Raw genomic sequence first — 15309 nt, 5'->3', positions numbered from 1 at the left:
GATTTTTTTAAGAAATGATCATCCAATAAAGAATCATCCTAGACACTATTTAAACTTCAGGATAAAGAAACGATCTAAATCTTTCATAAAATTTTCAATGTGGACATTGATAAACAATAACTAATTTTCCCCAAGTCCTAAACAGTACCATTAGTACTTACTTCTATATACATTTCAAATGTGTAAACCAGTATATTCTTTTATTATCTGACAGTGAATTAAAAGGCAGCCAAAATCTTTGTGATGTGCTCCTTCTGAACACTCACTCTGCTTTTCTGTCATACAAGTGAGCACAAGAGGGTGGAGGAGAGGCAGCCTACATGAGGACAGGAGACCTCCACTTGTGTGTTATCTTCCCTGCTCTGTCCCCCATTTCTAATATGAAATATACAGCAAGAGCCCAGTAAATAGTAGTTATTGCTGCTCAAGTTTTAAAGGATGCAAAGGGTGAGCAAGAAGAAGAAAGAAAAATTTCCAAAACAGATATCTGAATCAATGATATACAGGATTTTTTTCATTCATTTCTTCTAGACAGCTGCATGCTATAAATATACCCCTAAGTCCTTCCATAAAATTTAGATGATTCACTTCTGCCCCCAAAGCTAACAACAAATAACGAACAGATACTTCTTAAACTCCTGAGCAATTGCTAGCTATTAACTTCAGTGAACACTAAAAGCCCCATCACCTTTCAGTGCTGTAGGAGCCTCTAGCTGTGGACAAAGACGATTTCTCTAGAAAAGACTGTACTGAGAATGACGAGAAAATATCTGGTGGTCTCTAATACATTTGTAGTGTTTGAGGACTGCTGAAAAAAATAAATATTGAGGGAAAAGGATGCTTTAATAAAGAGCCAAAAGTAGACAATGAGAATGTTCTAATTATGCTATCTAAAACATAAGCAGCACACAAAAAAGGAACTCAGGCTTCATAAGTCCTAGGCAGGCACTCTACCACTGACACCACACCTCCAGCTCTGACTTTCTTCATTCAGCCACCAAGTATTTTTTTCCCAACGATTCCTTCTTTAACCTTACCCTCTTCATGTTTCAATTTCCTTTTATTTTGCCCTTAGCAAAGAGGAAGAACAGCTAATCCCCAGTTTAGAACAGAACACTTCATGTGTATGAAGACCTTTTTGAAAATATATCATCTTTCTACTCTTACTCCTCGAAATAGATGAGATATGTCCCCTTTAATCTCTTTTTGTTTTGGTTTTTAGATCTCAAGTTATATGACTCCAGTCTCTTCCAAACTAGCTTCCTTTCGCACTCAAGTTCAAATCTCTATCCCAAAAATGGATTTGAAAAGTGCCTATTATAAGAAAATCATTCAATCATTCAGAGAAGTATAACAGCAGACTCTGAAAATTTTATATATATATATAAATTGGAGTGGAGAGGGAATAAAAATTTCTAAGCATCCCAAAATAGATCCATGGATTCCAAGCCAATTACTTTGAAGTTACCTATTTAAATTTCCATGTTTGAATCCAATCAAAAGGTCATGCTATTTAATTTCTGAGAAATTACAAAGGTGTGCTCAGTAGACTCTTGGCAGGTCTCATGTCAACTAAGATTTAAAAATAACTACTTTTGTTGGGCTGTGGTGGCACATTCCTATAATCCTAACTACTCAAAAGGCTAGGTAGATTTGTAGGATCACAGTTCAATGCCAACCTAGAAAGAAATGTCCACAAGACTCCAGCTGCAACTCAACAGCAAAAAACCAGGCTGGAGGTATGACTCAAAGGTAGTATGCCAACTAAGCAAGCAAACTGAGTGAGTACAAAGTTCTGAGTTCAAGCCACAGTACCTGTAAAAAAATAAAATATACAAAATAACTTCTCTTTCCACAGCCACTTTCACTTTTTAAAATTATTTTTTAGGATTTATCAAGGGCTCAAACCATGTTAACATGTTTAAATGAAATATTACAGAAGAGAAATTTTAAATAATTCTGTTTTCATAAAATGGCATAAAGACCTGTCATATGTGGAAGAACCTAATTACTAGCTTCAGAAAAACTAGTTACAATTTTAAAGCTTCATATTCATTGCTTTTAAAGTGATCATTTGCTGGCAAAGCCAAGAAATGGCTATGACTCGTGTAGCTCACTATTTATTATGGAGATTCAGTAATGGGGCTACAAGCATTCATTAAATTTCTGCCATGTCTATATTGTAGGTCTAAGATTACTGTGACATTATCCACTAATGACTTACTAGTGACTATCATGCCCCATGCCAGAGTGATTACCTTTATTTTATTGTAAGGTATGATAAATGAAAACACATTTTAAGACATCTGAATACTTCTGATGGCTTCACTCCCAAATAAACAATCTATACCATGTTCTGCAGATAGATACTTGAGGAAAACCATTGCTTCTTGGCCCTAGGCCAATGTTTAGCCTTTTCTGAAAATGATGGGAAGATGACTTTCTTAGAGATGGGGCTACTACTATGTCACTCTACCTTGAGAACCTTTACCTGGCATTTTAGCCTTCTACTTTGGGGTCTGATTTATAGGACAAGACTTCTCACCAGTCTCCCATAGTCAGGGTCTGGAAGGAAAAGTAGCAGGTGCTGGAAAAATAATAATAATACTAAGCTCTTTTCTCAAGAAGTGTGCTATACTATTCTGAGTTGTGTTATCACTGAGATGTGTGGTTAGGAGGGACTGAGAACTGTGGAAAGTATGTGGGCAGCATGTTATTCTAGCACCAAAGGAGAAGCCAAGACTAAGCATCCCATAGTAATACAAGTCATGAATGTCATGAAGATGGCAGCTACATTCTTCCTGGAGGTTCCTTGGCTGGAAAGAACACTCCTATATATCCAGTCATACCTGCAATAACACCTTCTTTTGAGGTTCGAAAAATAAGCCAATTTATGTAATCTTGTATACACACACACAGATACACACACACGCAAAATGTCAAGAGTATGAACTATAAGAAAACTACATTTAAAAAAACAAAGAATTGTAAGAAAAGACTGACATTCTATCCCATTGAACTTAAGACTTCCCATTTTGTCATCTTTGAAATAAATAAATATATGTCATATAGTTGATGGACCATTAGATTTAAAGGAAAACAACAGAATCAATTTGATAACATGAAAACAAAATCCAAAACTTGAATATAGCGGAAAGCACCATGTATACTGTTTAAAAGGCCAGGCTGAAAAATGCTTATGTATGTATAAACATAAGGTTGGAATCCTTTCTAACTAGGAGCATTTACAAACAAAAAACAAAATATGTTAACAGGAAACTTATGAAAGAGAAGAATTACTCTGTGTAATTATGTTATTATTATTATAATCATATATAATCAGTGCTATCTCTACCTCAATACTCCTGTAAATCCAATTACTAATTTAATGTGATTAAAAGGGAAAAAGGATGCTGGTGGCTCACACCTGGAATCCTAGCTACTCAGATGGCTGAGATCTGAGGATCGTGGTTTAAAACCAACTCAAGCAGGAAAGTCCATGAGACTCTTACCTTCAATTAACCCCCTATCCCCCCCTCCCACACACAGAGCCAGAAGTGGAACATTAGCTCAAGAGGTAGAGCACTAGCCTTGAGCACAAAAAAGCTTAGGGACAACACCCAGGACCAGCAAAAAATAAAAAAGGGAAAAAAAAGAATCTTCACTGTCCCAGACCCTAAATCTCTACATCTCACAAACATGAGCTCATTAAAGGCTTACAACAACCCTTCCATATCATGTAGATGAACAAAGTGAGGATTAGGGAAACTGAATGAGCCAATTCTCAGAGTAGGTAAGAGAAAGCTGGTATTTATACAGTATGTAGCTTCTAATGAAAACACAGCTCTGGACACCACTTAGGTGAAAGGCACTCAGGGAGCAGAAGGGCCCCAGCCTCCAGATGTGAACACAATCCAGGAATTATTACAGTAGTAGGAACAGTAGTACCACTTTCTGCGAATCACCAATGTTTGTCTCAATCTTCACAGGAGATTCCTTAACATTCTGCTCATAATTTTCTCCACGTAATTTGTACACTTTACTAAAATATGGTACTTGCATAGAAAAAAAAGTAAATCTTCATTCCTCAGAATGAGTTTTAGGTAGAAAGAACCCAATGAAAAAGCCCACCTTTTTATTGAAACTTATCCAAAGAAGAAGGGCCAGGCCCCTCCCAGGAGGAAAAGGCTGCGAAGTAACTGGCCTGAGAAAGGTGTCAATAAATGGCTAGGTTGCACAGGGGAGACCTTGAAATGGAACTTAATCCTCTGGCTTGCCTAACCGTGAGGACTTGGCAGGGTGTCCTGAAGATAAAGCACAGAACAGGAGGCTCCAAGACTGTATCTGCTGCCAGCCACCTGTATCTCAAGGGGAAAACCTCTCTGGGGCAAGGATAGTAGAGGAGACCAGCAACAGGCATCACTTGCATATCTGTACAGAGACAAACAGGCCCTTTTACCCTTTGTAAGAGTATCAGGTATTAACAGTGCTTGGTTTGACGCATGTGGCTGGGTTACACAAGATTAAAACAGGATGCCTCCAATTCCTCAGTCTTAGAAGCCATTCTACAGTGTCAGACTACAGCCTACATCACACTTCCCAACTCCCATCAAAAGTTACTATTCCTGGGCTGGGAAGGTGGCTCAGTGGTAGAGCACTTGCCTTGCATGCTCGAGGCCCTGGGTTCAATTCCTCAGCACCACATAAGCAAAAAGTAAAAAGCCAGAAGTGGTGCTGTGGCTCAAGTGGTAGAGCGCTAGCCTTGAGCTGAAGAGCTGAGGGACAGCGCCCAGGCCCAGAGTTCAGGCCCCACAACCGGACCAAAAATAAAATAATAAAAAAAAAAAGTTACTATTCCTTTATGGCCTTTTCACTGATCACCCTTTTGTTTTTCTCCCTACTAGTAATGGGGCTTGAACCTAGGACCTGGGCATTATTCCTTAGGTCTTTTGCTCAAGGCTAGTGCACTACCACTTGAGCCACAAGGCCACGTCTAGCTTTTTGATGGTTAAGTGGAGGTAAGAGTGTTAAAGACCTTCCAGATCAGGCTGGTTTCAAACCATGATCATTAGATCTCAGTCTCCGGCATAGCTAAGAACGATTACAATCATAAACTACCAATGCCTCACCTCAATCTACTCCTTAAATTTTTTTTTCTTCTCTCCAACCAAAATGCAATTTAGTACAATGTCAAGTGATTTAGGTTACTTAAGACTGAATTCTGATAATTTTTGCGAATGTGTTAAATACATTAAAGTGCCATAGACAGTCTGGTCTTGGAACTCAGCTTCCAAATTAAAAAGGCTAAACCAAAATGACTCTTTCCAACACAGCTGTTTGCAATGACAGCCCATTGCCAACTGTACGGTGTCAGCTACCTCTCACCAGCCATTCATCAAAGCATTGCTGCTGCTTTCTATCCACCACAAGAAAGGAGAAAATGAATCCTGTTTTCAACTACCTCATCAACAAAAATGAGGTTTACAATGGGCTGTTTGCAGTATCAACTGAAAAATATTCCAGACACAATTTTCTTCTAGATTTCAACACTGGGAAAAGAAAAACAGGGAGGGGCAGACACAAGAAATATAAGTGACAAAGAAAGTTACCCTAAACTAACAAAAATTTAGTAGGATTTTAACGAATGTAGTAACATCGTAACAGGTTGGGGTAGAAAATCCAGAGGCGCACTTACACTCAAGTGTGTGTCCTTAAACTCTGAGAAAAAGGAAACCAATTTTCCAAGCTTTTTTGCCTTAATGCAAAAAATATAAAATAAAATAAGAACTGATATTAGGCCAGTATATTAAATAGGAAATGCCTTTAAGATTCCTATTAAATCAATTAAGGAGATAGGTACTTTTAGAAGTTCATTAAAAATTCAAAAACAAGTTATTTCTAGCAACTGCATATTATTTGCTGCTTATCTCTCCTCTTAGTTCTTTTCAAAGATGAAGATAAATTGATTCTGAGCATATAAAAAGGTAATGAAAGTAAGCTTTTGTTTGCATCCAAAAATTACTCTGGGAGATTATAAATCAGAAAAATAAGAGGTAATCAGATGTTCTATTAATTGCTCAAAATACCTCATGAATAAAGATAAACCACCTAAAATATAAAGAGGGATGAGCTACTTTCTTTAAAGAGATGGTTTATTATTATCATACCTTAGTATAGTGTCATGGAAATCACATTCAATTTTTAAGAGATCTATTAAAGTGATTCTAAGCTGATAAAAATCTTAACACTCAAAGACATTCAGTGCTTCTGTGATGATACATATCATTAGTTTAGTATTATCTTCACCATCTAAAGTAGTACGAATTATGTACTAAATGTTGAATATTTCTAAGGGAAATGCAAATATGCCATAAAAATGCATTGAATTTCAATTTTTCCAACAAAACAAAATGAAATTGTAAAATTCATCATATTTCTATAGACCTGAGCCTCAGTAGCTTGAGCTAATGGGAAAATCTAACAAACAACTCAGGCAACCTTTATAATTTACAAAACTAATGAGCTGAACTATCCCACTGATATTAAAAACCCAAAAAGTACATCTGTGTGACCATTGTAAATAGTGCTAAATGCAAATCAAACTTCCTAAGTAGGAAGTTTGGTTCTCTTGAAGTCTTTGTGAAAATGGAGAGAAAAATCAAATTAAAACCATCTAATGGAGCCAGGCATGGGTGGCTCACACCTGTAATCCAAGCTACTCAAGAGGCTGAGATCTGAAGGTTGTGGTTTGAAGCCAGCCTGGGCAGGAAACTCTAGAAGATTCTTATCTCCAATAAACTACTCAAAAATGCCAGAAGTGATGCTGTGGCAAGAGGTAGAGCGCTTGCCTTGAATAAAAGAAGCTCATGGACAGTGCCCAAGACCAAGTTCGAGCCCCAGGACTGGCAAAAACAAAACAAAAAAGCATCTAATGGGGGTCTAGGGGTTTGGGGGTTGGCCATTCTCCTGCTCAGGGTGCAATTGGTTCAGTAAGGGCAATTGGCAACTTGGTACTTGATCTCTGGCAGAAAGACCAAAACAGATTTTGAGGGAAAACAACGTAATTGTCCTCCTTTAACTGCTTATGTTAAGCAATACACAATTAATATTACCTATTCTTTAACAATTATAAACCTGCCATCCACTACTTAAGGGGTTTTAGAAGTAGGTGTTAATTTAATAAATCCACCTCACTCACGAAAATAAAGAATTAATGGCCTGATCAGGCTATATCCCTCACTGAAATCAAGAATTTTCTTGCTTCTGAAAATCTGACCAAACAGCCATTCAGCTTATAACTAAATTTGAAAAAGGTTAATACAATTTTGTAACCAATCCAAAGGTATAATCTTGACATTAAGGCCAACAATAAATTACAATACCTGTGACCTTCTATGTACCATAATGCTCTATTTAAGGTTTTAAGTGTTAGGAGTTGATGCTTAAGTACCTAATTCCTCAATTCACTTCTTTTATAATGTTATAAAGCCAAACCATGTCCCTGGCGAGACTGTTTTTTTGGAAAGTCTGTCTTTTGTGTTGTCATTCCTACCGAAGCTACCTCAGAATCACAATTATGGACTCCTCTAGCACACCTTTGCTCTCTACTATTTGATATTTGGCATCAAAACAAATTATCCTTTTCACAAAGATAGAATTTTTAAAAATTATTTTCTTAAAACCTTTCTTACTTAGCTAGTTTTTAGGGGAAAGAACTTTATTCATGGATTGTCTTCATCTACAGAAATCACTTGATAAATTATAGTGTTGAATTTTTACCTCAGGTTTAGACACCTGGTAGATACAAGCCCCTGTTACTATAAATATAATTAGATTTCTACAATGTTCATTTCTTTATACTTGCAACTCTGAGATATAAACTTCCTATTCAGGCCCTGGAAGACACCTATATTAATCAAGTCTAGTAGTACACACCTATCATCCCAGGACTTGAAAGGCTGAGATAGGAGGATTACAAATTTGAGGCCAACTTGGGTTATACTGTGAGACAGTGTTTAAAAAAAAATCCTAGAAAAATCAAGGTTAATACTTTAGAAATGTATATGCACTTCTCTGCTTTAATTCCTGTTGTAAATAAAACATACTAACACACCATGAAGACTGTGCATTATTCTTTCTTTAAAGAACAAGAAGAATCAGTGACTCTACATTAGACATTTCTACTCATCCATCTATATCTATCTAGCACCTGGCAAATAGCCGATGCTAAAACACATACTTGCTGAAAGCAATAAGAGCAAGCCGGGTGCCAATTGCTCACACCTGTAATCTTAACTAGTCAGAAGACTGAGCACTGAGGATTATGGCCGAAAGCCAGCCTAGGCAGAAAAGCCTTCAAGAGTCAGTCTCTAATAAAGCAGCAAAAAGCCAGGCTGGATATGTAGGCAAGTGCCAGCTATATGCAAGAGAATTCAACCCTAGTACTAGTGCATGCAGAGAGAGACAGACAGACACGGGGGGGGGGGGGGGGGGGGGGGGGGAAAGGGGTGGATTTATAACCAACTATGCCGAATGAAGAAAGACAGATTGCGTTAGCATTCTAGTTTTAATTTCCAGTCCTCTCATGTGTCCGCTCTGACACAGAAGTGAACAGAGGTGGTCAGCAAAGACAAGGGAGAGTGGGAGTCCACTCTGACCTTGGGACATGACTTTTTAAGAAGAGGCAAGTGGACCCCTACAGTTCAACAGAGGGTGGTAGCCAATCTCAGCAAGTATTCTGAGTAAGGGAAATGGAGGGTTTTCAAGGGCTGCTAAGACCTGCTTCTTCATCTACCCAAACCACTCCATCTACCTGTCCCTAGCTGCTTTTCCATCCCCAACACTCAGCGAGTTAACTCACTCCCAGAATGAGTGTTCTTACCCACATCCTTAGACCAGAGAGCACTTGAAGGGAACTCTGAACTGCATGTTTGACACTGGGAAGAAAAGAGTGTCCAAGAACAATGGCGAGTGAAAATTTGGGGCAGAATTAATAGATTATTTGAAGAATTAAACTTACTGTGTGATCACTGGCAACAAATTAAGAAAAACCAAACTTCAGAAGCTGAGCATGTAGAGCTCTTGTCTAACATGTGCACAATCTTGGGTTCAATCCTCAGCACCACCATACACACACACAAACACACACACACACACACATACAACACAACACACGTCAAAAACTACAGCAACACACTTGCTATCCATCCAACACATATATGACCTTTATTTACAGGTCACTGGTACTGGATACTTTTTAAAACAGCTCATGAAATAATTAAGCTTAAAATGAAAAATCTAGACTTTCACTACAAATATCAACTTGCTTTACCACCAGATAAGAGTTAAACTTTGTTCCACTAGCAAAAATGATGAAGTTTTAGTTCTCTACGGAAAGGATCATGCAATAACCAAAGGCACGGAGTACGGGGAGATAAACATACACATTCAAAGCAGAGAAGAAATAACTTAGCTGGCTAGCAGACAGTACTGCACTTCCCAGGAGAAGAGAAAGGAGACTAGAATGCTAAGGTAGAACTGAGAACTGAGAACTCCTATTGGTGATCAAATGCTTTTGATGTGGCCTCTGGTTTGTTGTTTTTTAATTCTCCTACTCCAATTTCAAAGCACTATTTTAATGCGTGGCATTTTATTTAAAGTAAAATAATTCTAATTTATACTTGTCATAAATTGATAAAACATTGCCAATAGAAGAGTGTGTCTGTGGAAAGTCTGGGAAAATAAAAGCAACATGGGTACTGTTTGAAAAGGCCAGTAAATAACTACACTGAAAAGCTGTAAAATTAGCACAGTCTCCTCCTACTGGTAACTATTAGTCTCATGTGTATTTTTAAAGAAAATGACAGACTGAGCTTTATATTTCTCCTCAGCAGACTTATCACTTGTAATAAATTAGAAGGAATATTAATGCAAGAGGTAATGTTTTTTGAAAAGCTGATAGACATTTATTTCTCTGGTTACTCCCTCTTGTTTTGTTTGCTTAACCTGAATGTGACCATGTTCATCCAGACTATCGTGAAGAATTAAGACCTTTATGTGAATTTTTGTAGTATTAGGGTTTCATAATTGTGTGTGTGTGTGTGTGTGTGTGTGTGTGTGTACATGGTCATCTATGTGTATAGTATCTGAAAAGGAACTTTCTGTACATCTTTTGTAAACATCTTTTGTGTAATACTGCCCACTTACCAGGACCTAAGCCAAAGAATTTCAAGCATGAATGCTGATTCTCTGCTATAAGCAACCCTTTATCTTATTCTAAATCAAAACCCACCTTTCCTCTTTCACACATCCCCAGCTCCTCACTTAATATTCCTGAGTCACTTCCACTACACTACTGGTTTCTTTCCAGAAAACATGAGTACATTTTGCTAGCCTTTCAATGCCTAAAAGAAAAGGAACGGATGTAAACACCCTTTGTGAAGGAAGTCACTTTCAACTGGTCAAAGGAAGCTTTCACCAAATCAATGTAATCCCCTGAGGTTAGCCTCATAGATGGTTTGGGATAGAACTTATTTTCTTTGATAAAATTCTGAACGTACTTTCATAAGCAAGGATCAGTCATAGCTATTCAGCCTCATCATATTCCCGAGCATCATAATTATCAGGTTGGCAGAATAATGTCCCCAAAGACCTCCATTTCCTAATCCCTGACACTGGAAAATACAATTCTTGACAAAGCAAACAGGACTTTGTAGATGTAATGAAGCTAAGGATCTTTAGATGAGAATATAATCTTGATAATCCAGATGGGCATAAGGATCATTATATGGCAGAGGCAAAGAGTCATTATCACAAGAACTGGGACAAAGGAAGGAAAGGTTGGAGTATACCACTGCTAGAAAGGGGCTTGAGCCAAGGAATGCAGGCAACCTCTAAAAGCCTTGACTTTATGGCAAGGAGTGAATTCTCCCCTAAAGCCTCCAAAGTTGTCAACTGGGCTGACACTTGGATTAGCCCACCCAATAATATCCATTTTTAGAAGTCAGACCTTTAAAACTGTAAATAATAAAACTTGTGTTGCTTTAAATCACTATTACAGTAGCAGTAGGAAACTGAAATTACTATCAATACATATAACAATATTGTAAGAGTAGTTCAAACACATTCAGCATAGTGTGGTGTTTGATTCCTACAATTCCAATACTCAGGAGGCTGAGGTAAGAGGACCATGAATTCAAAAACAGCTTGGCGACATAATGAGGTATTTTGTCAAAAAGAAAATTCAAGAAAGTAAAGAAAGAAATAAAAGGGAGAGAAGAAAGCAGAATGTGCACAGGAGAGGGAAGGGGAGGAAAAGGAGCGAAAAGGTATTCAGATGTTGAGAAGGTAGCTGAAGTAATAGAACATCTGTCTAGCAAGTATGAAGCCCTGATTTGAAAATCCTAGTACCAAAGTAAAAAAGACAGGGAAGGAGGGAAAACTACCATAAACCACAGTCTAAAAGCCTTCATTGTTCAAATACCTGGAAAGGCAAAAATAGATCCATGAAGATAGCAGGTCAGACTTCCTATGTAGCCTGTCTCTATAAGTTATGTCCATGTGAAGGTTTCCTAGAATTCTAGCTTTTAATTCCACTTAGGAACCTTCTAGAGAATAAGGTTCTTTTCTTTAATAGCTCTAGACAGAATCCAGAAGAAGTTGACTTCTTTCTGATGGTGGCCAGTGTAGGCAGATATCTATTGACATGGATGATGCAGGAAAGGGGGGGGAGGGAGGGCAAGAGGAGGGAGAGGGAGAGGGAGAGAGACTGGGCCAGATTGCACCTACTTGAACAGATAGGACCAAAAATGGGAAAGCAGTAACTCTCTCAGGAGAGAGAAATGGAAAATGAGCAGACATACCAATTTTTTATCATGAATGAGGAAACAGAGGTGGTCCAAGAGCAGAGAATTAGGACCATATCTCAGTTTAACAGTAATTCACTTGGAATTTAGACACACAAAGCAACACTAGATAATAGATAAAAGCAACATAGATAATCTTGGGTTTTATTTACCTGTGTTTCATTGTTCCGTAAATATCCGCTTAAACTCAAAATAAAGTAAGAGAAAAACATTTCTCCAATTTTTAAGAGTAATTTTATCCCTTTCCATTAAAAAAAAAAAAGATGAGACTTTATATGTGATTCATTACCTCTGAAGCTGCTGCTGCTGCTGCTGCTGCTGCTGCGTGCGTGCGTGCGTGTGTGTGTGTGTGTGTGTGTGTGTGTGTGTATTGGAGGGGGGGGTAGTCCTGGAACTTGAACTCAGGCTTGGGCGCTGACCGTGAGCCTCTTTATGTTCAAGGCTAGCACTCTACCACCTCAGGCACAGTGCCACTTCTGGCTTTTTCGAGTCATTTATTGGAAATAAGAGTCTCACAAACTTTACTGCCCAGGCTGGCTTCAAACTGCAATCTTCACATCTCAGCCTCCAGAGTAGCTACGATTATAGTTGTGAGCTACTGGCACCTGACCTTAATATTATTTATTTTTAAATGGAGGTAATGCTTTCCTTTTTTGTACATGCATACATACAAATACACACCTACACACAGAAACACAGAAACACCCCTTATTCCATATTTTTAAAATGTTCCACCCTATATACTATGAATAATTTTCCTTTTAGAGAATCTGCCATTTTAAATATCCTAAAGGTTTCACACATAATGAGACACATTATTTTTCTCTCTGCTAACATTTAAAGGCAAAACTGCCAATTGAATCAGGAAAAAGGCTCTACAAAAAGCTTTCACTCCCAAAACAGGGAAGCCTGGAGCAGAAAAGTGTAAGCAAGCAATATGTAAGTGCATGTATCTATAAGGAGGTTTCCAGACAAGAAAAAGAATAGGAAAGAAAATAATCAGTTGGAGAAGGATGGCTAGACAGTTTAAGCCACAAGGAGGGCAAACTTGGTCTTCCTATTACAATAGCCTTTATTACTTTAAGCTCTCTAGTGGTTTGTTATCTGCCTGCCTCTCTCATAAGCCTTTAACCTCTTTCAGGTCAGGCACTAGCCTTTGCAAGTCTGTATTCATAGACTAGCATAGATACCCCACCATGAAAGAAAAAATACACACTACAAAGGAAATGAATAGCATCTACACAGAAAAGAACACTTACACATACAAAGTTAAGAAAAGCACAGGGTCCCAGCTGAAAGACAAAAAAGAGAGGAAATGACTGTTGGATACATTATACTTTAAGGCGGCCATCTTAATTACACCTCTTAGTCACAGAATCTGACCTTGATGGTTCAACCAGAAGCATATCCAAAACAATTTTCATTGTATACCAAAGCAGGAACTCTGGGTTTTTATTCTAAGCCTATAGTTGTTCTGAATAATGGTTTGAGTCCTGAATTCTGCTCGGGCTACAGAGAAAATTTTATAAAAAGCACATTTAAGAATTCGTATGGTATTATATACAGGGCCCATACTATCAGAACTTCAGAGAATGTAATTAGAAAGAAGAAACCATGACCTTTTAAAAATAAAATTTCATATTTTTGTCTGGCAACAAAAGGCATTTTTTAAAATATATTTATTGTAAAGGTGATGAACGGGGGTTACAGTTACATAAGTAAGGTAATGAGTACATTTCTAATAAAAGGCATTTTTAAAAGGACACCTAACTTTAGGAATATTAACCACTTTCTTTTAAAATGCAGAAACTTAAAATATTAAACCTAAGTTTTCCTTGTGGCTTTTGGTTAAGAAAAAAGATTGGAAATTCAGAACCAAAAATGTCAAATGCACTTTTGGAAAGGAACTTGAGGAATCTGAAACTATAGAAAGGGAAGCATTGGTAAACAATCAACCATAGAAATGAGCCAAGTGCATTGCCATTAAAGATAAAGTAAGTTAAAAGAAAAAGACTGAATGAGAAAGAGTCAGTGAACAAAGAAACCCTAAACTCCAAGTCATTCGTGATTGGATTCAATGAGTCACGTTCATATTTTTCACTGTCCCCACAATGTCCTTAAAGGCAGCGAGACAGGAATGTCCCACAAACCCCTTACCTTGCACTTTTACCTGTTTTCAGAAGAAATGGAAAACACTACCCAGTCAAGACTCTTAAGACGATGTCCTAGAAACATACCACTAGCCTCTAATTCCTTTAGAGTTAGGATGAATTCTCTGCATTTGGGGTAAACCTGGGCAATAAGGAAAGCCCCAGGCTACAGGTTTCACTTTTAAACTAAACATATAATGGAGGCTTACACATAAAAAAAAACCTTTCCAAGGTCTACAGACTGAATGAGGGCCCTCCAAAAACCATAGCACCACCAAAGCACGCCAAGAAAACCCAGTAAATCCTCATAGGTCAGTACATCATCTAACACTACTGTCAGCAACTGGAAGGCAAGGATTTGTAATTATAATAAGACTGATGTATGTAAAGAATATCCAGAGAAAGGTTAACTCAATTCGACAATACGTGTTCACGTCTCTCTGAATACTACGAAAAAAAAGAAACACTTGGCTGGCCTCAATAAAAATGAATTAAATTGGAAACAAACTCAAATAGGTTGCTATCTTTAGCTTCATAAATATTTTGTGTCAAAACATTTGCTCATAAGGTATATGCCTTATGGATTATTTCATTGACAATATTACCATCCCAAATAAATTACTTTCATTTATTTCAAAGATTTTTTTTCAGTTATTTTTCAACATCTATTCATCATCATTAAATGTCTCCCTCATCACTCAATACTTTCCAGGTATATACATATGGTGAAAAATAATTTTAATAGCTTAGTGATTCAATATTTTCAGACTTTAGTGATTAACTTTCACAAATGACACTGGGATTAGGTTCCCTTTAAGATTTTTCTGGTTTTTAGTTGATGGATGGTACAGTTCGTAGTATGAATAAAGTAAGATGCATTTTTAAGAAAACAAAGGTTTATCATTTTACTTCCATCTGAATCTACTTAGGATTTTAGAACAACATATTGTTAATGCAGACAGAATACAGACATAAAACATGCCAACGCTTATGAGCCAATAAAAATGTTTAAAGTCCTAGTAGTAAACTGGATGGTTCCCTCCAAAACATCTGTGCAGGACCTGCACATATACATGAATGAGCGATTACAGTGAGCATCCCAAGAAGGAGAGTTTGCCCTGGGTTATCCTGCTGGACCCTACATGCAATCAAGATTGTTTTCAGACAAAAGAAGAGGTGGCAATGTGAGAAGATGGAGTCATGCAGCCCAAAACCAGGAAATGTCAGGAGCCACCAGAAGCTGGAAGAGTGACGTTTGGCCTCCAGAACTATGAGAAAATCAATTTCTATTGTTT

The sequence above is a fragment of the Dipodomys spectabilis genome, unplaced genomic scaffold (genome assembly GCF_019054845.1).
Source record: "Dipodomys spectabilis isolate Male_0828 unplaced genomic scaffold, ASM1905484v1 ptg000095l, whole genome shotgun sequence".
NCBI classification, from domain to species: Eukaryota; Metazoa; Chordata; class Mammalia; order Rodentia; family Heteromyidae; genus Dipodomys; species Dipodomys spectabilis.
Note: the sequence above shows the minus strand (reverse complement) of the source record.